Source organism: Phalacrocorax carbo, chromosome 3, assembly GCF_963921805.1.
Source record: "Phalacrocorax carbo chromosome 3, bPhaCar2.1, whole genome shotgun sequence".
In the NCBI taxonomy this organism is placed as follows: domain Eukaryota; kingdom Metazoa; phylum Chordata; class Aves; order Suliformes; family Phalacrocoracidae; genus Phalacrocorax; species Phalacrocorax carbo.
In genome coordinates, this window is record NC_087515.1 from 45387513 (window position 1) to 45410638 (window position 23126).

At 40.4% G+C, this 23126-nt stretch overlaps 1 protein-coding gene across 12 annotated transcripts in view; it reads right to left on the reverse strand.

Moving 5' to 3' along the window:
* Nucleotides 1-23126, reverse strand: part of SPTLC3 (serine palmitoyltransferase long chain base subunit 3) — a 303012-nt gene that overhangs the window by 166925 nt on the left and 112961 nt on the right. For 9 of the 12 annotated variants that reach the window (XM_064446768.1, XM_064446767.1, XM_064446772.1 and 6 more), the window contains exon 1: nt 5430-5509. The exons of 1 other annotated variant lie outside the window; for it this stretch is intronic. The gene's annotated coding sequence lies outside the window, so the exon portion shown is untranslated. Of the gene's footprint in view, nt 1-5429; nt 5517-23126 lie in introns of those variants that run through there. 2 more of the 12 variants (XM_064446764.1, XM_064446765.1) reach the window with 2 other exon arrangements.

The window sequence follows — 23126 nt, forward strand, 5'->3', positions numbered from 1 at the left end:
TAAATGAGAAGCTAAAGCTTCACCTCCAAGGATACAATAGTACTTTCCTACCTTTGAGGATGTTACTTTAGAGAGCACAACACATTCAGACACTGTGGTCTTGCATGTTTCACCATAATGATCATTCCTGTCTTATAAACATAATTCAGCATTATCTAAATCTACATGAAATGTACCTAGTTTTGTGCTTCCTTGCAAATATGCTAGCTGACTTGTTTGGAAAATTTTTGAGTAGGACTGCCCTGGAAAAAAATGTAGCTCCTTTTGACTGAAAGCTGTTAGACCAATGCACCAGTTTTACCTGTGCAGTGATTTAAATCTCTGTATAGAATCCTCATTTAAAGATTTTTGCAACCAGTCTTTTAAGGTATCTTGGCAGCTTCATTTTCAAAGATCACAGTTCTGGGTTTGTTTACTTGCAGATGTATATAGCTGAGCTGCAGAGAGTGCAGAGGAGAGTTAGGAAAATTATCAGAGACCTAGAAAAAATGAGCTAGAAAACTGGATTTGATGAACCTCAAGAAGAAGGGGGGAGAGGAATTGAGGGAGAACATGGTAGTACTCTTCAAGTATTTAAAGGACACCTGTCAAAAGGAGGAGTCTAGACTGGTGGATCAGAGAAGAAGGAAGAGACTTGAATTACAACAGAGAAGATTCAAAGCAAATTTTGGAAAGACTTGCGGTGTTAAGCGTAATAAAGCACTGTTAGCTCCTTGGATGTTGCCTTCCTTTCTGAAGTCCAAGATGCACATTCCTCCTATCAACTCATTCAGAAACACATTGTTCTTCATTCTTCCACTATTCAAATGCTATAAAGTGTGTAAGTCCTTTAGTATGTTAGTTTTTCTATTTTACCAAAAGCATTTTTATCAATGTAACAGATGTAATTGCAGAGAGTTACAAATGCAAACCTACATGTCCAGTAAGTATACTGAGATACCAATTTTTCATGGAGAGCAAGAAGTAGTTTCACACCAAGTTTCAGTATGCAGCGTGCTGTTCTGGGAAGCCTTTTCAAATGTAGTTTGGAGGTTCTTTTCCTTAATTAAAAAAAATTAAAGATTGAAAAAAATAAAATCAGCTGTTTTAAGTCTATTTCAACTATTTGAAGGATAATTGACAGTGTTTCCTGCATATACACTCCTCTTTGTGAGCCTGATACTGTTTGTGGTTCAAATGATTTCTATACATCCACTTTCTTGCGCCACATTTGACAAGCACTTACAGAGAGCAATACATGCACAAAACACACCTATGTAACCGCATGCGGTCTCTGATTGCTAGCTGAGCACACGGAGGTGCTACATGTGGATGCAGAGGCAGATGCCCAAGCCTATGGATGCAAGAGAACATGGAAATGGACTTTAGCTTTTGAAGGGTGTTATTTTTGGCTTATCAATGAACAATTTGCACAAGGCATTCTCCCCTACATCCTGTTGTCAGATTTTTATTTTGCATCCCATCCACACTGAGTACCTCCAAAAGGAAGAAGAGGTGTCAGCAAGTGCTTACTTTGGTTGCAAGTATGACTGTGAGCTACTGGCAACCTGCTGGTCTTCAAGGAAGAGGCCCCTCTCTAAAGCCACCCCCAAGCCTTCACTTAATGTGGTATATCCAGACTTTGCCCAATGGTGTGAATTCCAGCAGCAATTCCAATACTAATGTATTTACTGAAAAGTCAAGAAATGGGGAGTAGGAAAAAGCAAACACCAACATAGCATCAAGGCTTAATCTCCAGAGCTATTTGATGGGCTTTTTTTCTAAAGCAATATTGCAAGGAGCTGATTAAAAACAAGCTGCAAGCTCATGGGGATTCAATTGTGTACAGATGCAACATGAGAAAAAAAACAGAATTAAGTAAGTTCCTTTTTTCCTGCTAGATAAACAGGCTGGAGGGCAGCACTCAGCAGTCCTATGTGATCACAAAGGCACAAAACTTCAAACCTGCTAACTCCTGTGTATGATGGCCACCTAGGGAATAAAGAACTGTCTAGAGGCTTCATGCATAAACCTGAAATCACCTGTTAGAAGAAACAATATTTCACTTTAGTATAAACAAAACATACATCTGGATTTCTGCTGACTTCTGTGTTCACACACCTATGCTATGACTGTTCCTAGGCAGTTCTCTTTTCCTAGGAGGTGTAAGAAAGTAGCTTATCTAAGCCTAACACCACAGTTTATTTCACAAAAAAATTGGTTGACTCTCTCTCTCTCTCTGCCCAAATACTTTATCTTTGGTCTACTAAAAAAGAGGGATTAGGACACACTTTAGAGAAATCCTGTGGACAGGACTGATACGCTGACTGAAGCCCAGGCAAAGGGATTGGGTGGTTGGTTCTTAGTTCAATAACAGACTTGACAATTTGTTAATATATGACCAGATGGTATATTCCAGACAGCTGCAAATCCATGGCGGCAGAAAAGACCAAAACCTATGCTAGTGCAGAGCTGATCTCACATAAGCAATTCCTTCTGAAAAGTGGGGGGAAATTAATTCAGATTTTGATTTTGTGGGCACAAAATAACCCATGTGGGTCATTAGATGAAGCATGTATCTGTCACTATGTAATACATGGGTATTTCTTCACCTCCCAGAGCCCTTTATCACCGTTTACAAAACAAAGAAACATTCCTTTGCAAACTTTTTGGCATCTCTGGGCAGCAAGTATTATACATATGTTTTGCCGTTAGCCATAATCTAATTACACCTACCCATTAGGTTCCAGTTTTAGTTGCACAACCATAAACAGGTAATACAATAATAACTAACTTTTGCCAAACCAGATTTCTGGAGCCTTTATTTACACAAGTGCTACAGTTCCCAAAATTCTCTGTGCCTGCTCTCTGACACAGTGCTGCATTTGGAAATCATGAGTGGGAGTTTAAAATAGGTTCAGCATACAGCTCACACTGTTCCCATCTCTGACATCCATATGCGGTTTGGACAATCTGGAGCTTTCTTTGAAAGGCCTCACTCTGTCTACTTCGCAAAATAAAAGTTCTACATTTGCGGCTATTAGGCTCTGCAAGTTACAGCACTTTAAGATGTCACTGACTTGATAAACATTGAGGTTTATAAAACAGTCTGATGGCTAAATAGACACATGCAGGATCAAATGTTTGCCACACAAGCAATCAAACAAATTGGGAGACATGAAGAAAGCGATTATAGAACTATAACTGTTCTATTATTAACCAGCAATATGCATATCTTCCTCCAGTTAATGCCTAGAAAGATGTCAGTTGAAGCCTAATTACTAGCATAACACTTGGTTGATTAGAAACGCAGGAACAGTCATTGCTCCTACTTCATTTACAGAAGGCCCATAATAATAAGCGAAAGGACGTCAGTCAGTCACTGCTTTCCTGCCAGAAGTTTCTGCTGTAGCAACAGCTTCACATGTAAATGCACTCCTCTACCCATGCCACTCAGCTCGGTAATTGCCTTGCCACTCACATAAAGAAAACAATTTCCCGCTTTGATGGGATTTTGTTGGTGATGTGAAACTGCTCCTGCAATCTCTGCAGCTGGGTGTTAGATGGGTTACTTTGGTGGATCATAACATGAAACTAATCTTTAAGGAAGCAGGTGGGATGAGAGACAGACTCAGGGGTTGGTAGGTGCTAGAAACACAGTGCTGTCCGACTGATTAACAAAAGGAAAGTGCTAGATTAAGTGGAAAAGAAAGCAAAAAGAAGAAAGCAGAAGCAAAGAGAATAAAGTTGCTCTGCCATTTTCCTACTATCAAGAACATCTCTGTTCAGAATATCTTTCAGAAACTGTTATAAAACCATGTATGCTTATTTTATATGCCATAGGTAGCTGACCAGCAGTCTAATTTCAGCTTGCAGGTTTTGTGTTTGCGTCTCCCCATGAGCTGCACACTTATTGCCGTAATTTCCTCATTCCCAGCTGAAGCTGCAGATGCAGAGAGTTTTCCTTTCAATGTGACACGTGGTGGTTTTCTCACTTCACAACCTCATTCCCAGAACGAGGTCATCCAGCGTTAGACATGTCATTCTGCTCCTCATCCGAGGTAAACCTAGATCCCAGCTTCAGGTTTCCATGTGACACCCGAGGTCCCCTCCCAAGCTCCCCACACACTCATGCTTCTCTGCATGACCCCAGCTTGACTTAGTAGAAGGACACATGCAAGGAAAAGGATCTAGGATGGCAAGCAACAGCTAACTCTGCTTCCTGTCACAGCTAGCAGCTGCAGCAATGGAGACAAGACTGACTTCTCCCTCCTGCCCCATCTCCCAGGTGGATTTATACTGAGGTTTTCATGGACAGGCATAAGAAAGGTATAATTTTTCTGTCTCTCTCATGGTGATTTAAAACTTAATCAGAAATACAGTTTCTGGGCAGTAAGGTGAGGACAGAGCAAATGGAAAGGTTCCTTTTTCATGGTTTACAGAAAGTGCATCTAGAACATGAACTCATTTCAAGGCTCCTTTTGGATGGAAAGCCCTAACAGGAAAAGGGTAATGAGACTTAAAATTAAAGGTAAATAATAACCATCCTGCAGTATCAGTCGAGAAAAATCTCTAGTCTTATACCTTAAATCTTCCCTTGCAGGCATAAGGGACAGTTTGAAGCAGCCAAGCTGTCCATGAATAGACACAAAAGCTATGCTCCTACATTTGCACAGGGGCCAAGGCATAAGCAAAGTATTATGTACAATTCATGCAAATTGTTATAATTTATGTATTTTCCACCAGAAAAATAAAGCCCCAACTTACTGGAGTCCCAGAACCTGAGGATACCAGAAATACCAAAGATCTCTGTCAGAGTTATCCAAGGGTCTGACCCACAGACACACACGATCCAACAGGGGAGTTCTTATAACATCTTATAGGAAAAACATGCTGAAGAAAACCATCTATTTCAGTTGCTTCCAATGAAGTTTGGGGGTTATTTCATATCTATTTCTTTAATGTTCAATATTGCTATCCCAAGATCCTATGACAGGACTAGAATTAACCATCTTCAGTATGCTTTCTAATTCTGAGTGAACTCCTGAGAAATATGAATGATGAAGGTCTTAAATGCACCAAGCTCCTCATCTCTTCATAGCACTGTCTGTATCTTAACCATGGCACATACCTTTAGCAAGTAAATGTGTATTACGTTATTGGGCAAAACCCCTTTCATTCTTAGCTCAAATGGTTCTACTTCAGTTGCAGTATATTTCATCACAGTAATATATAAGATACTTTCAAAGCTGCTCTTGCATCACAAAGAATTAAAAAGGGCTATTTTCTTCAGGATGACACCAAATCTGATCATCTGAGTAATTACATCCCTTTTTCATATAGAAGAACTTGGCTGCACACAAACCATGGACTCAGGGAAACCTCTTACTGTCAGCTAAAGCTCACCAGTTTTCCTTCTACCCCAAAGAACGCAGAGGAACTATTCTTACCTTTGGAAAACACATGGCAACTCCCAGTGTATATCTTCAGAAGGATCCAAAACCTCCCCAGTCAGGCTTTAAGTCCTTACTAATTCTAAAATAACAAAAATAATCAATATTTAGGGATTTGTTGTGTTTTGGTTTTTTTTCCAAAAAACACAGAATAAAGTTTTTAAAAATAAGACCATGCAGGAATAATACAATTATAATTTTGATCTTTGAAACAAAACAATTCCCCCCACAAACCCCTCCTTGGCAGGTAGCCTGGCTTTGTATTGACCACTTTGTATTTTTCACATATAGTGGAATGTTATTTTTAATGCTGACTACACAGTAAATAAGGGAGATACATGAAGTACATAGCCAAAATAGCCCAATGCTTGGCTTTACTATAAATGCGATAACCAGCAGTAACACAGAGTTGATTTGTACCCTATTTCTAGTAGCTCATATTTCTTTAGCATAGCACTTTTCAAAACTGAAAAATAAGCACAAATTCTATAAGCTTAAAATACAACCTAGGCAAAAATATTTTACAAAGTTCAAGGAACTGTTGAGGTGGAGTTTAAAGTGTAATCACAGATTTAGGACAGCTTCCCACACACTTATTTCTTCAGAGTTTTCATTAACTTGCATCCCATTCACGTTCTCCCCAAGTTTTCCCAACCTTGTATTCTTTTCTCCTCATACTTATTTTTCCTTCCAATAAAAAGCCACTTTCCTGTTTTCTTCTTTGAAAATTAAAAAAAAACCCAACAAAACCCAAACAAACTGTAGAATCACTCTGCAGACAGATAAGAAACTGCTGCATATTTTAAAAAGGAAATTGCATATTCAGCACTTTGAAAAACAGAATCAAGCATACACATCACTTCTGGCAAAAGCAGAAGAGGTTTCCAAGCATATTTCTCAAGTTACAGGGATTTGTTCAGTACCCGTTTGCTCTGAATAAGCTTGTAAAGAACCACAAAACAACCATCATAACCAGCAGGCAACATTAGCACGATGTTCTGCTAGACCTACCTCATACCAGTTATGATTTCATTCTGCACACTCTTTATTGTGCCTTTGAAGTACACAAAATCGGGAAAGTTCTACTCAGGAAAATAACACGTTTTGAACAAAATCACGAAACATATATCCAAACCGTTCATGCTTCTATCAGAAAAAGCAAGCCATAGAGTCAGCCCAAGAAAACAAGGGCATTTGAAAAAAAGGAAGGAAACTCTTTCACCATAGCAAAAAAAGGCAGCAGCAAATAACGCTGACAAAGATTACCTCAAGGACTTTAGCCCACACCTTACTAACTGTTTCACCTTTGCCTCTTCTTCTGAGCTCGGTTAATCTCTCCTTCATGCATTTTGCTGTTCCTGAGGTCCCTGTACACTAATGACTCATGTCTCCAAAGCAGCTTGGCTAATTTAGCTCTGACAGCTATTAGTCGCCAGGCAACACCCAGCACTAACTTTTACACAAGTGTCTGTATTTACTTATTTATCCTTTCCCCCCCCTTTTTTTTTTTTGGGGGGGGGGGGGGGGGCGTGGTGTGGTGTGTGGGTGTGTGTATCATAAAGTCAGCATGCTGCAGACACAAACAGAAGGAAGAACATAAAATAAGAGAAAAGAGCACACCTCTCACACAAATTCATATCACATTTATGAATATTCATAAGAGGAACATCTAGGCTGAGACAGAGAACAGTATTTTGGAGAGAAGAAAAAAATGCACCTGCCCATTAGCTTTAGAAAGACACATGTGAAAACTGTCACAGCTTTGACTAATTACAAGAAAGTGTTTCACATGTCCCAAAAGCCATTCTTAAATGCAATACAAACCCTAAAATATCTAGCATGTAGCAAAATGGCTTGTATGGTCACTGTAAAAGTGCCATGAAGCCAAAAGACATAAATGTTGCACAAGCAGACTTATGGGATTAACAAAAACATTACATAAACACTACTAAATGCAACTCAGCTGACCTGCTAAAGGGAATGGGAAAAGTTCAGCACTCCAGTGACCCTATCCACAAAGCAGCGCTGTCATGCTTCATGTTAAAGATACGTCATTAATACTTATGTGGACACATAAAACCTGTGCCAAGGCTGCGGGAGGGGAAGAGACCCTAAGTGAGTAAAGAAACAGAGAGATCCTTGAGAAACTTTGTATTCAACAACAAGAAAACCCTTGAGTATTAAAGTTAATGGAAACCCCAGGATGATAGCCTCCTTGAAAATCCAGCCCTATGGAGGGGGAATTCTGCTGAATCGGCTCCTTGCTTTGACAGCCAAGAGGAAAAAACCTAAGTGACAGCTGAATGAGAAGTTGTTGTTAGAGTCACTGTAGGTTTCTTAAATGCTTGGGGATTTTTTTGCTGTGTCTGTAACTGCTTCCAATGTTGTAATCAAGAGCTTAATCCTTTGTTGCTATACAATTAATTTGCTTTCGTAAGTTTACTTTATTTGAACTCGCCTGGTGTTGTGTGACTCAGTGGTCGCTCTGGCAAGCTGAGATACATGGTTTCTCCAGAAGACAACAATATCCAGTAGAAGATCCCACAAAAAATCTGCAGAACGTCCCATCAAGAAGACTGGTTTTATCAAGATATAGGATACAAAAAAAAGTATCTTCTGACAGATATTATTCAGTGACATGCAAATAGGAGAGGAGATGGTTTATGACACGAGGGAATCCCACATTGTCACATCTTGACATAAGCAGAACCCAGGATCTATGTCTGTAAGCTTATAAGAAAATGTGAATTTCATCCAGCAACCCAAGATTCAAAGAATATTTGCATATCCTGTAATCTCTAGCTCTTAAGGCTGTATTAGCAGTGTTGTGTGTTTTGGTTTAAAGAACTGAATAATTATTAGCAGCTGTACCTGATTATGTGCCAATTAATATGGGAGCTCCCACAGAGTTAATACAAAGGTTTTCCTTTCCTCTGCTGTTCATTTTTATCTATGACTTTGAGAAAAATCTATTAATCACCCTAGGCATGTTCTCTCTGTGCTAATACAGCCATTTATTATGGTTATTAGGCTGCTATAAATCCCAGGGAACTTTGACAGATCTTACAATTTTAGACAGAAGATTTATAAGAAACATTTGGCAAATCATTTGTAGGAACTATGTCCTGTCTCTAAACCACATGCCTCCAGAAGCCCCAGGCTTTACCACTTGTGTCTCATTCTCCAGTGCGCTACTCAAAATACCTGCTGTCTCTCTGGTTTATCATATCAGTTCCCATCCTGGTGGACACTAATAACCATAGAAGTGGGTAAGTACACTGAGCGGGAACCAGATCCAGAGACCAGAGAGAGGTGGATCAGCTGGGGCCAGGGGAAGGCCTGGGGCTGTCCACAGGTCACACAAGGTGACCAGAAGCTGCATCCCTTGGCAGGGTAGGACACCCTGGCACCAGAACCAGGCAGCTGTCATGGCCACCTCTGAGATACACTCCAATAATGTGCTCAGCAGATACCCCCCCACACCCCAGCAGGTCCATGCTCCTGCCTGTGCTTACAGTAAAACAAAACAAACCCCTTTGCCTGTGATTTTTCAAGAGCTCCTAAAAAGTCTTGTGATTGTGGGTCATTTTAGCTTGGGTCAGTCTGCTGCTTTTGAAAGCTCCCCTTCTTGTCCTCAATATACTTTGTGTAAAACATTAGTATATAATATTACAGGAATTAACACTGTCTCACAGTGACTGCATGATACAAAAAGAAATATCAGTTAGAAATACTCACTGATTTAAAATTGTAAACTATTTATTCTCAGCCAGCTGGCTTGTGATATGAGCCAGTCTGTATTTAAAAGCATAGCTTCCTCCATTGCTTCTCTCAGTTTGGGTGACTTTTATGCTCTCTCTTTGCAAAGCTCTTTTACTGGGGCAGTGATTTGCGGGTCACATAAGCCACCAGGCTCCTGCAATATGACATTATAGATAACATAACTTAGCATGCTTACTGATTACAGCGTGATTCTATGAAAAAGGATGGAAAGTTTTGCTGGTCTGTGAGGCCATTTTGCTACTCTTGAATCATAAATGAGTTCATTCATGTCATCTCCTAAAGATCAGCCACATCGCCTGTAGCACACATGCACAATGTATTTGCTGTTAATCCCATGGTCATTAATCAGTCTTGTGGTAGCAGCCATGGTTCAGAACCCAAGCAGAGAAAAACAAGGGTTGAACTTAATACAGTCATAAGATGTTTGTTTTTGTATGTGACACAGCCATGGCCAGCTGTTTCCAAATGTGGCATTAGACAATGAAGTGTAAGCAACAGCCAGACAATTCAAAAATAATAACCTGTTTGTAAGATGCACTGGCTCTACCAGTGAATATATTAGTGATATTAATAATATTATATTAATGCAAAGCTGTGCTGTCACCTGCCACAGAACAATGGCTGTATATATAACTGTATTGGTTATTACTTTACAAGGAGGCCTGAAGCCTTATGCTGACAGTAAGTGAAGCAAGTATGGCACTTAACCGAGCAAAAAAAGAAATATAAAAATCATACCTTTAATTTAACATATGCATGTTCTTCACTGTGGCAATTACGCACAAGAACACACTGGGCTTCAGGCTATCAGACAATTTATTCAGGATTACTCTTATGGATGATAGTTCTTAATGGTTTCCAAAACAGACTTGTTCATTATATTGCTTTCTGCTAACAGGATTTCTGCAAGATGCTCCTTTCATGTACTTTTTTGGGGGGTGTGTCTTTGAACCATGAAAAATACCGAAAAACTGACACACGAGTGACTTCAGCATCATAGGCAGAGCAAATATGCAAGAAGTGCATTTTGTTCTGACACTGTCTGCAGTCCTTTAATCAAGGAAAACATTTGCTCAGTCAGGAATGAATGAATGGGAGCTGAAGGGGAAAAAAGACCCGTTCAGAATGATTAACCTGATTTTTCAGCTTAATTTTTAACACAAAGTGAAAATAAATAATCATCACCTCATATAAATCCGTGGACTCAGTTATTCTCACTTAAGTAGGGTTACAGAAGTTTATGCTAGCTGAAAATTATGCCTGTTATGTTTATCTCAATTTGTAGCCTTCCAGAAATCTATTCCAGATTTCTGAATAGGCTGTGTACCCTGGTGTGCTGAGGGCATCCAAATGCCCCAGCTGGATCATGCTCAGCAATTAGCAAATAGACCCTTTGTCAGAGTAGGCCAAATCCCAGTCTCAGGTCACCACATTGCTAGCATATGAGATGTCTGAAACGTTGAGCTGGAGTGCAAAGTTTAGAAATTTAGGATTCCAATGGCCTTTTTTTTTTCTGTTTTAAGGCTCAAAACCTTAAGCAGTAAGGAATTTGGCCCCTTACTCTCTCATTATCGTATAAGTTCTGTGTTTCTTCAGGTATCCTGTCAAGCCAGCTGGTTTCCAGGGGCCACGCCAGTAGTTTATCTTACTTTATTGTGGGTCACAACAGCATCAGAAACAGCACATTTGTTAAGCATATTTGCCACCGCAGTCTTGTTGCCATTGGCTTTTTCCTGTGCAGTTCAACAGAACTCATAAAACTGTTCTTAACTATTGACCCATTTTATTTGCCTAGTTATCCTCTTGGCTCGTTTTATTCTAAAATAATCAGTAATGTAACCTGGCAAAACATTTTCTCACACATTTCCTAACTGGCCAGCAAAAGATCAATGTTGAAAGGTTTGCTTTCTGCATTACAGCTCTAACTAATGGTTTGTTTATTCAGAAAAACATGCAGAAAGGTTTGGTCTTACCTAGCAAGAAAGGTTGTAAAAGACTACTTTTTGAAATTGTGGCTGGAAATTGAAGTGGCTCAGGAGTGTTCCACTGAAATACATTTACATTGGAAAAGAGCTTCTTGGAACAAAAAGCTGTGGTCTTTTCAAAGTGTTTGGGTGTCATTTAGGAAGTGAGGTCAAAATATTTTGCCTCAAGTTAAATAAACCGGTATTGCAATATTTGGTTTGTGAGACAGAGTCAAAATGTTAGTATCCTTATAGTACTAACATGCAACTGTCTGGCAAAACACCTCAGCCTGCAGAGAGCAACTATACTTCCCACAGGTCACTGCAACAATTCAGTAACATAAACGAGGATAAAACGTTTCAGTGTGGTTCTGCAAACAGAAATTATTTTTTATTTAAAAAGCATTAAATCACTTCAGGCTAAAGTCCTGAAAGGTAGTATTTGGACATTCCTGTCTGAAGATTTTTTGAATTTTTGTTCTGGATTTAAGTTTGTCAAGTTTTAGTATGGATTAATTTTCAAATGCAATAATCTTTCACAGTAAAAGAAATTCTAACTTTTTAGGGTTTCTAGTATCTGAATCTGATTATCGTAATCCAGTAAACTAAACTACCTTAAGCATAAGGTAAACTGGTTTGACTGCCTCTAATATGCATTCGCACTGCTTTAACTTCTGTGATGGGTATTAAGTGCAATGTTTTATTGCTAGAGAAAAAACAAATCCGCCCACTGTTTTACCTGGCAAGAGTCTTTCAATTTCTAAATAACATTATATTCTGCAAAAGCACATGCTTCATAGCCTAGTGTTTATTTACATTTCATAAAGGATATGTGACCAGAAAAGAAAACACGTTGTTCCTACTGCAGTGTCCATACTGAGGTGAGAGGGGTTGTTCAGTTAGTGCTTTGAACTTCTTTTTCAGCAGATAAAAGACTTTGCTAATAAAAATAAAATATTCAAAGACATGGTTAAGGCCTGTGCTTTGGCTGCCCACAAAGTTTTTACTGAGCACCTCAGCTCTATAAACACCTAGGGAAAGCAGGAGAGAGGGAATAACACCGGTCACTCCCAAGTCTGTCATACCAAATGCCTCAATAAAAGCAGGTGCTGTCACCTGGGACTTCTTAGATATTAAAAATCAGGAAAAGCCATAGCACAAAACCAGCAGAACCTGCTGCTTTAGTGTGTGAGGGTGTGACTTTCACGCACAAGTGGTGATGGCTCTGGAGAGGACGAGGCGACATGACAGGTGAGGAGGTGGTGGCCATTTTTTGTCAGGCCAGCAGCCCTTCACAGAAAAGTCTTCTCAACCCTGTGCCATGGTGGCTCCCCATTTCCCTTCCTCTGCTGTCCCTTTTTCCACTCCCCTCTCAGCTTTGTTACCCCAGGGTTGATGGCAGGTGGCAAAATACCTCAGAAAACTGGCAAAAAAACCCCTCCTGGGCCGAGGACATGGCCCCCACAAGGGGCGACCATGCTGAGGAGAGGCAGCTGTGTCACTGCTCAGCGCTCAGGGGAGCTGGACCCGGTTTCAATGGACTCTCTTGCCTCAGAGGTTGCAATGTGAGGGTGAAGGCTTAAAAGAGGGCGAGGATGCTGAGAGCTTTCAGTTTTAGCCATCTGACCAGGACACCCTGGAAAGTGCAGAACAGCTAAGCTTTGAAAAAATGGCTTTATAAACACGGTCTTGAATCAGGGGCTTTGAAAGTCAGGCAATTACAAGAAAAAAAATGTGTAGAAATGAAGTATATTTCTATACCCCTCCTGCTCGCTTCTGTAAATAGCTAATGCTATTGAGTGTTCACCTCTCAGTCCCCATGTGCTATAATTGCTCTTCAATGGCCACCTCAGAGGCGCCAGCTCTCATGGATTAAGCAGAGGATTGCCATGGTGCATTTCTGCAGGAAATAAATCATTTTTCTCCCAGTTTGGGCTGGACTTCTGTCTATAGATAGCATTTTGTGGAAATAACCTGGGGTTACAGCTCATTGTGAAACAGAAACAGCCAGTCAGGCCCAGCATCCCTGGGAAACATCGCACTTCCTATATCAGCTATGGCTTATCCAGGAACAAAGCATTGCTCTGCAACTGCAAGGATACCTGGAAACACTGTGTAGGGCCTACCTGCAAAGGGACACTCAGGGGGTTTTACCCAAGAGCGCAAGTTTTGGTTGTAAGGGAGATCAGTTGGACTGCATTTCAGTCCTTTTGTAGATATTCTGATACAGAATGAAAGCTGGTATTATTTATTTTACCCCATTTCACTCGGCTTCACTTTCCAAACTACAGCCATGTAAAATCAAAATAAAAGTCTGTATGGAAAATTATGATCGACGCATCAACCCATAGGGCAGGGGCAGAGAATCCCACAGATTTCTTCTATAACTTTAGGGTTTTCCTTTCTTTTTAAATTTTATTTAAAATACCATCTCAAAATTTAATTTCCACCCTTCATGATACATCTTTGTCTATTACTCTTTTATTAGCTTTCCCCCTTTGATTTTGAGCCACCCACTCCAGCATGCTAAGCGCTCCAAAATGATTTCTTTTTCCTATTGTAGTAGTGCTGTTACCAGCAACAGCCTCGTCATTTACTCTGCACTAAAAGGCAGGAAAGGTTCAGCCTCTGGGTAAGCTTTCTGGCTCCTCACTCTAATAACTAGTGCCACTAACACAATAAAATTGTATATCATTTTTATTGGATCCATCCTAGAGAATTATAGGAGGAGCACTGGCTTGCAGAGCAGATGTGTGAAGCTGCAGACAGAATTGCATCTGTTTCCTTTTGCCACAAATTGTTCTGTATTGTCCCCTGTTGACTAGGAAATTTAACATACTGTCACTGTACATCACATTTATTATAAAATCATTGTTTAACATAAACGTATTATCCCCTTCTTTTTTAATAACAAACTGACTTTATTTCCTCTACTTCTCATCACCAAAAGAGATTTTTCTTCTGGCCCTAGTATTCCCTAGAGCTGGGTCAGCTCCAGAAGTTTGATGCTGGCTTTTACGGCAGTCCTGAAAGAGAAATGGAATACAGGGGAGGTGGGGAAACGTCAGTAAGAATCTGCTGCTTTTAATTAAATAAAAAAATATTTGGCACTGTATTTCTTGATTATTTTTTTTTAACCCAACAACTGTTGCCTATGAGCAGAAGAGAAATAAGCCACCATCCAGATAAGGAATTAAAGGGAAAAGCTCTGTCTCTGAGCTGCAGAAAGTTGCCAGCAGCTTTTACTCTCCAGGCTGAGGTGATGCCCTGCTTTTGCTGCAGCTGCGAGTGCTATACAACCTTGTACCTCCCTGGGTCACTAGAGCCACTCTGGTTTTCAGGCTGCTGAATAAACCAGCTCCCGGTTGCTGATTAACACAGAATACTGCAGTGCCGTTTGCAGGCAAAGACAAGCTTATTTTGCTCATTTTCCTAGCTGAGGGAAGAGGACATGTTAACATCACACAAAACCTGCAAGCTAATGTACTTATCTTTGAAAAACAGATGTTTTCTGAGGAATGGGGCCACGCCAGCTGCAGCTACTCTGCTTCTTGTATGGCTGCACAGCATGGTCCATGTCTTAGAAAGCAAGACTCTCCTCTGCCTGCACCATCTTGCCCAGACATGGTGCAAAACGCTACAGGATTGCTCAAGGCTGTGGCTGTATATCATTCCCAGCAACAGTGCCACCTTCTGCCAACCTCGCAGAGGCACTGCTGTACCAGTCAAATATTTGGGTATGGTTCCAAGTTGGAAATGCAGCTGATACACACAATAACAAGAGGAAGCCGATGGGGTGATGACAGAAAATCACATCAGTTATAAAAATGATGGGTAGTCACAAGCCCTTTAAGGGGCTCTGTCTTATTTGCATTTTCTTATGCTGCTCAGAAAACTTAATGAAGTTTAGCTCTGTCATTAAGATAAACCAGCTCTGAGGTGGTACTGTCAGCTGTACTAATTAAAGTCAGCCTCCAAAAGCTTAAAGCTTGTCTATGCTTGAAAATTAATTCTATTTGAGGTAGCATATAAATTTAAATTGCAGCAGCTATTCCACCTAAATTAAGACACTTATTTTGGAATAAGAGTGCCTTTGAACTTGGATCAAACTGCAACATAGAGCAGTTGCTTCTTTTCCCTGTCCTGAACTAAGAGATCTCTGCATAGGAGATGATTCAGGGATACCTCTTGCTAAGCATCCCCATGCACAGATGAGTGTTCAGATGGCTAAACAACAGCAGCCTTCCTTTCTTTATGCCTCTCTCTGCATTGTGCCTCACCAGCTGAGCTACAGCTGAAGCAACAGATGATATGTTTTTGCAATGTGCTGAACTAAACTGATACAGATTATAGTTGTTAAATTTTTAAGGACCTGTAGTGTTTCTGCAAGGCTGTTGTTACACTATAAAGCCTAAATAAGAAAACTTAAACCTAGGCTAAAACCTTTCTAAGAAAAAGAAAATACTTCTTAAAATCTTTTATAAACAAGAACATTTGGAATACAGAAAAAAGACTGTCAACATGTGGGATCATTTGTCTTTATGTACATTGTAGGAATACAATTATCAACCAGTTTAAGAAATGGCCAGAAAGTGAACACTAGGGAATATAACCAATTCCTGTTACCATCAAGGGTAGTTTTGCAATTAAATTCCAAAAGCCCATAACATCCAAGATATTTGGAAATGTCAGAGTATCTGACAAACACAAAACAAAGTTCTCAGTCTTCCTTCCTTTCATATCCTGCTCTCCCAGCTGCATGTTTAACACTGAAAACTTTCCTAATGCTTGCAAGCAGAATAGAAATAGCAGCTTAACAACGTCAGTGCTGGGGAAACATATCCAAGGCAAGGGCTAGAGAGCACGTGGAGCAGAGCAACATAATATGCACAGCTTGACCCTCATTGTCTAATCTGGAAGATGTGCACAAGGTATAAAGCTGCTGTTTAAAATGGAAGACTGTGCCCACTTAAAGACACATAAGTGGGCAAAAATAAATGGTATTTCAGATGCCCTTCTCCAGATTGTTTTGAATAGGGCTCACAGAACATAACTCCAGGTTGGCCCTTAGGTTTTTGACATCTCCAGCTGGGAAAGGCTGTGAGATTGGATGTTTTTTTCAGGATCTTAAATGAAGAATCATTTACTACCTGTGTGAGGAAAGGGATCATAGCGCTTCTCTCATCCATTTTAAGCACAGATTTCAGAGAATGCTGAAGGTAGATGGAGAGCCATGTCCAGCAAAAGATGTTCTTCACGTGAAAAGAAATTATTTGGCAGTCCTTGCAAGGGTGTCTGGCCATTCTGCTTCGCCTGTCTGACCAGGTGAAAATAACATAGCATTTTTCCCCTTTTACATGGAAAAAGAAAACTATGATTGCAGTGTGAGTGGAAATAGACTCTCCTTGCTGTTAAACACAAAACACTTCAATCATCACCTACTCTTTACAAAATTGCAGCCTGATCTCCTACTTAGCTGCCATCTATTTTTGGATACTCTGGCATTTTTTAGTTGAGGCCGGCAATGGATTCCCCCTAAGCAACCAGCTGATGGTTCAAACAATACCATCTTCCTATGACACAAATGGAAATCTCTGCTCATGAGAGGACACTGGTAAAAGAGAGCTGCTCTCTACTCAGTCATTGTGGTGCAGTATTTCCCAAAAAATAGAGATAGATACACAATAGAAATAAACAAAGCCCTAGAAATACCAGAATTAGACAACTTCCTCCGTATATACCATTCTTTTCTTTTGTTCTGTCCTCTCCTTCATTTTCTTATGATTTTCTCAAATAAGATGCTTATTCCTCTGGGTGGTGTTACACGGATAATGCCCATCGGAATGAGAGGCAGAGGGTTACTCTGGCACTGGCACCTCAGGACTGCTGGACCTCCAGTGAGTTGCTGTACCTCCAGGAAAGGATATCATCCTTCTGTCAAGCTAGGATATCTCAGGTGGTGGTCATCCTTCCTCAAAATGTGGCCACGAAAGGTTCTCATGTTGTTAAAAATAATTGGTGGGGGGAAGAACACAACAAACTATTACCCAGAGGAAAATATCCAAGAGGACTCCTACACATGGGAGTATGTGTTTGTGTACACGTATGTGTGAGTACGTGTGCAAACACATACAGAGAACAGGACCATGCAGTTGCTTTCCAGCCTGACCTGAAGCAAAACGCAATATGCAATGGGCAGTGGTCATCCAGGTGGGATGAGGTGCTCCTCTTACTGGTATCCAAACGCTTGCTCGAAAATGAACTGCTTGGCAGCAGAAATGCTCCACAGCTGGAAACCACGAACAAGTCAAAGCAAATAAACAAGCCCAAAATTAGGTTTAAACCAGAGAATAAAAACCAAACATAATTTGAAAGCGTACTAAAATTGGCTGGAGTCTAAGAGAGCATTTGGTAGCTCAGCACTTCTCTGCTGCACTTCAGAAATTAAGGAGAGCAACAGAGAAACAGTCTTAGATGAAGCAATAAATAATGGACACTTTCAATACATAATTTGCATTTGAATTAACTAGGCTGGCTAAATTAATTCATCATTATAAAGGGAGAATTTTACTGTCTATATTTTCAAGCTCCCTACTGTGCTAAGTTAAATGGGCATTGAGGCAGGGACTACTGGCTTCATAGAAACTGCTAGCAAATTAGTTTCCTCCCTATTATTATCTAGTTCACACTCACACTTTGGAAACCTAATGCTGATAGAAAGAATTGTCCCAGGGCCTTTTCATCTCTCCACACTTCATATTAGTGAGGGTGTACAGCTATCATGGCACTTTTGGGTGATATGGGACTCACCCAGAGGTTTTTTTGTCTGAAACGTGTTTCCGGGCCTCCCTCCCTGAAAGGGTTAAATCATGTGGCTAAGGTTATTTTATATTAAATATAAATTTTAAAGTCTAGGAAGGCTGAGGAGTGATTTCTTTGCAACATTATTTGAATTACTCCCTTGAGAAAACATCAACTAATCTTAAAATAGATGGTTGATGCAATATATGACAATAGGTTTTAATCATATAGCTTACAGCATCAGGAGCTATCTGGAGGAAGACACAAGCTTGGAGACTTATGTGGTAGTCAATATATTACATTGCTCCTAATAATGCATTAACCTTATGTTTTCAACTACACACAAGTTATATTTTAATGAACTGTACCACTGGGGTTTTCAAAGTCATGCTCAAAAACGCAAAAGCATTTGCAGAAAGGCAAAAGAGACGTATTGTCACCTCCCCTTTCCAAACAGTGGCAGAGGAGGGAACCCATCTTGTAATTCAAATCATGTTCAGGGTAGGGTCATATCCCTCTGAGATCTTCACATCAGGAGAGATACACCACAGCAAAAGCACAGTCTGCCCCAGGCTTCCCGAAGGACATGCTAAGGGACAGGATCCAAGCAGCAAGGCTTTGACAGGAGCACGGTTCACCAGCAAAACCTATTTAAACTTCTGACACTCTCTGCCAGTATCTGGAGAAAACTTGTTCTGGTTGTGGAACAGGAACAAGCAAGTGATGGACAGCTACCTAGCAGCTTTTACCACCTTCTCTAGAGTCGTAGATAGGAGAGAGAGGCTTGTAGCAGGTACCTGAACTCATGAAGCTGGGTTGGGAAAGAATGGATTTTGGCAGAAGAGCGATACTTTCCCAGAATAGCTACGTTGTAAAGCAGAAGGTGTGCCTGTAGCTCACGTTTTTCTCAGCTTTGTGCCCCACACCCTGGTCTACCTCCTTTCTCTCCCCAGGGAGGCATAAAGCATTCCAGCATTGTTTCCCCCCCACTTTATTTTTTCATAACCAAGAAAAAAATTTATGGGAGTCCTTGCAGTGCCAGAATATTAGTCCATCAGCCCATAGTTTCCTCACTCCACATGGACCATAACAGCGACATGAGGAGAAGGAAGGCAGAAAACAAGAAGGCAAACCACTACACTCCTTGCAACATGACTATGATCCACCATCTGGAGAGCTCTGGTACCACGAGCAAACAGTTAGAAACAATGAAGCTCTTTCTTCAGGCTGCCATGACGAAACAAGCTGCAGGAATCAATACCTACTAAAGCCTCACAAATAGTTTACACTACCCTTCCCTTGCTATCGATTTCTTCCATGCAGAAAGCAAACCATGTTGCGGCAGAAAACCACATTGCTACAGAAAGTCCAAAGGGACCATCTCCTTCCCTGTCTGCTTATGACACTGAGAAGACAAGACCAGGCTTTGTAATAGTCTGTCCCTGCTGTCTGTGTCACTTCAATACCAAACAGGATATTGTGTATATATTTTTTTAGCATTAAACCTAAGAGGCAAGATGTCTGGTCCTGGAAATCACATCCTTCAAGGTCTAAATCCATTTGCAGAATTGCTAAGGTTTCTTCCCTTGCTTTTAGTTCCAGAGAGGATTAAACAAATTTACATCTAAACAGAGTAAATTTGAACACTGTAACAGGATGGGACTTAAAATATTGATTTTTCTTATTAGTGAAAGGTTACAGCACAAAGCATCCACAGCATACAGAGCAAGAAGCATACAGAGCTCTAGAAGATGTCAGTCTGATGCCCTGGAACCTTACAGGATAACTTTAAAAAGTATTCACTAAATGAGGAGCATAGAAATTACCTGGGTGAATACAGCGAAGCTACCCAAAATAATCGGCAAATGACTGACTCTTGCAACAGCCATCTTTAAATGAAGAGCTAACTCTGACTGCATTTGGGTGGAAAACGAGTGGAGCAGATTGCCACTAAAGAGAGCGTCACCTTCCCAGCCGGAGGCTGATGGTGATAAAAGGGATGTTTAGGCACATCATAGCTACAAGTCTGAGTTTTTAAATTTTTGCGAGCTGATACAAATCAGAGAGCTCTTTCAGGAAGCGTTCTCAAATACTGGGCAATTCAATATCAAAGGTAGGGAAGAATAAAAGGATCTCACAAATCACAATTATGAGGATCAGCTTTCTTCAAGATTCATTAAACCATTCCAATTTTCAGAGATTCAGTATATAATAGATATTAAATATTATTTATGCATTCCTTGAGCCTTCTAATCAAGGGAAAAAAATCTGCATTTCCTAAGCTAACGTGAATAAGGTAGTTGCATTCCATATCAAGACCATTTCACTTTCAACAGAAAATTAATTCTGTATCTCTGAAAAGACCATTTATTCGGGATGAGTGACAGGTGCCATAAACTTATGAGATGTCACTTGTATGTCAGTTGAGCGCAACTGAACACAAAGCAAATCAATTAAACCCGGTCAAGTATAATTACCTGCTGGACCGGGATACATCATTTTGCATTTATTATTATTAACAATACCACAGAAGCACTAGGTTAAACAGCAATTTTGATTAACATGAGGTCATACAGAGTTCTTTCTTCCTAAATGCTTCCTTCGCCAGGAGTTTACATCATGATCATTACAGAATAATTTTATTATTTGTACTGTGATAGCAATTAACTTCCAATTATGAATGAAGAACAAAATATGAGGTCCAGTGCTAGATTAGCAGGACCAAATTTTAATTGTAGAGAAAAAAGGCTTAAGGGGATGTATTTCTAAGAGCTGGAGGACAGCATGTACTCACAGGACTTGAATTTCACAGATTCATAGAATCATTAAGGTTGGAAAAGACCTCTAGGATCAAAGTCCAACCATCAACCCAACACCACCATGTCTCCTAAACCATGCCCTGAAGTGCCATGTCCACATGTCTTTTAAATACCTCCAGGGATGGCGACTCTACCACCTCTCTGGGCAGCCTGTTCCAGTGCCTGACCACTCTCTCAGTAAAGAAATTTTTCCTAATATCTAATCTAAGCCTCCCCTGATGCAGCTTGAAGCCATTTCTTCTCGTTCTGTCGCTAGTGACCTGGGAGAAGAGACCAACACCACCTCGCTACAACCTCCTTTCAGGTAGTTGTAGAGAGCAGTAAGGTCTCCCGTCAGCCTCCTCTTCTCCAGACTAAACAACCCAAGTTCCCTCAACCTCTCCTCATAAGACCTGCTCTCCAGACCCTTCAACAGCTTTGTTGCCTTGATTTGGACATGCTCCAGCAGCTTGATGTTCTTCCTGTACTGAGGGGCCCAAAACTGAACACAATATTCAAGGTGTGGCCTCACCAGTGCTGAGTACAGAGGCACCATCACTTCCCTACTCCTGCTGGCCACACTATTCCTGATACAAGCCAGGATGCTTTCTTAGTCACCTGGGCACACTGCTGGCTAATGTTCAGCTGGCTGTCAACCAGCACCCCCAGGTCCTTTTCTGCTGGGCAGCTTTCCAGCCACTCTTCCCCAAGCCTGTAGCATTGCATGGGGTTGTTGTGACCCAAGTGCAGGACCTGGCACTTGGCCTTCTTAAACCTCACACAATTGGCCTTGGCCCATCAATCCAGCCTGTCCAGGTCCCTCTGCAGAGCCTTCCTACCCTTGGAGCAGATCAACACTCCCACCTAACTTGGCATCATCTGCAAACTTACTGAGGGTACACTCGATACCCTCATCCAGATCATTGATAAAGATATTAAACAAGATGGGCCCCAACACTGAGCCCTGGGGAACCCCGCTCGTGACCCGCTCATGAATTTGGGCTCTTAGCTCCTCTTTCTATTCTCCTAAAATATTTTAATGTATACGGAATACACATATTCTGGGTGAATTGTTTCACCAGCTTTAAATCACCCATGGTTATAAAAACCCTCAGCACTCACTGCTATGCTGTGTCACTTAAAGGACTTTAAGTTGCACCACAGCAATTTATGGACGAAACACATCTTTGCTTTCAAAATAATTTTTTTTTGTTTGTCATTCCTTCATTAAACAATTTAATAGAATATTACAACATACACTTCCCAATAAACTTATGTGTTTTGCTAGGAGCCAATTAGTGTCATTCCAGATTTGGTTTTTCTCTCCACTTTCTGGTATCATACAGTTTGGGGAATACTGGCTATTTTAACCCAGATGTTTTTTAATTTGTCTGATAAGATGAGAACTAATGTTTGTAAATGGGATACGCATTCAATATAAAAGTCAGTTCAATGCATATTTATGTACTTATATGATGTTCATAAAACTCTGAGACAAAGGAGAAAGGCTATAGAGTATAAAATGATTGACAGCAACCAGCCAAAATCTTCAGACAAATGAGGCTGATATTTTCAATATATACATAATAGTCAATCACTAAGTTAGGAAGATGTGAAGTAACTGATTATTGCAAGAGAATTTAGAGCATTCCTGTTCAGGTAAAGCGCCTACTAAGCTGCAGCATAATTGTTTGGTTACGCAGTAATGCTTATGTCAGTTCTATTTTTGTATGTGATGGCAGAATTGTTCTGGTTTAATGAAAAGAAAATTAAATTATGATTTAATAAGACGAAAAACAAAAATAAAGATAAATCACAAAGAAATATTACACAACACAGTTAACAAATCAAAAAGGCTGACCTCATTGGACTCACTGCTAAACTACCCAGCAGGCAAATTTGACAGCATTCATCAGACTATAATTTCCCTGATACCCTTCCAGAGCATCAGAAACTACCAGGATTCCCAAGGAGTTCTCTAATCACATAACCTGCCTGGATGTTATTCAGCATAAGATGTGTTTAAAGAACAAAGGATATAATTCTACACAATGCAGAATGCAATTTGTCTTATTTTGTAAGGTTCCTGCTGAAGTCCTGGCTCTTGAGGTAGTGTAGTCAAAATCAATTCACACCTCCATTCATCATGCTGCAGGGATGAATAGATGCGGTCTCTGTGTCACATCTGTAACAGCCACTTCCATTATTCTCCAATCCCCCCCCCAACAACTATAATTCAATTCATTTTCTCTATGCCTCTGAGAAGGTTACAAGTGACAAAGCTGGGCAAAATCAAAGAGAGCAGCACCCTTCTGTTAGAGCACTGAAAGTGCTAGGAATAGGGAAAA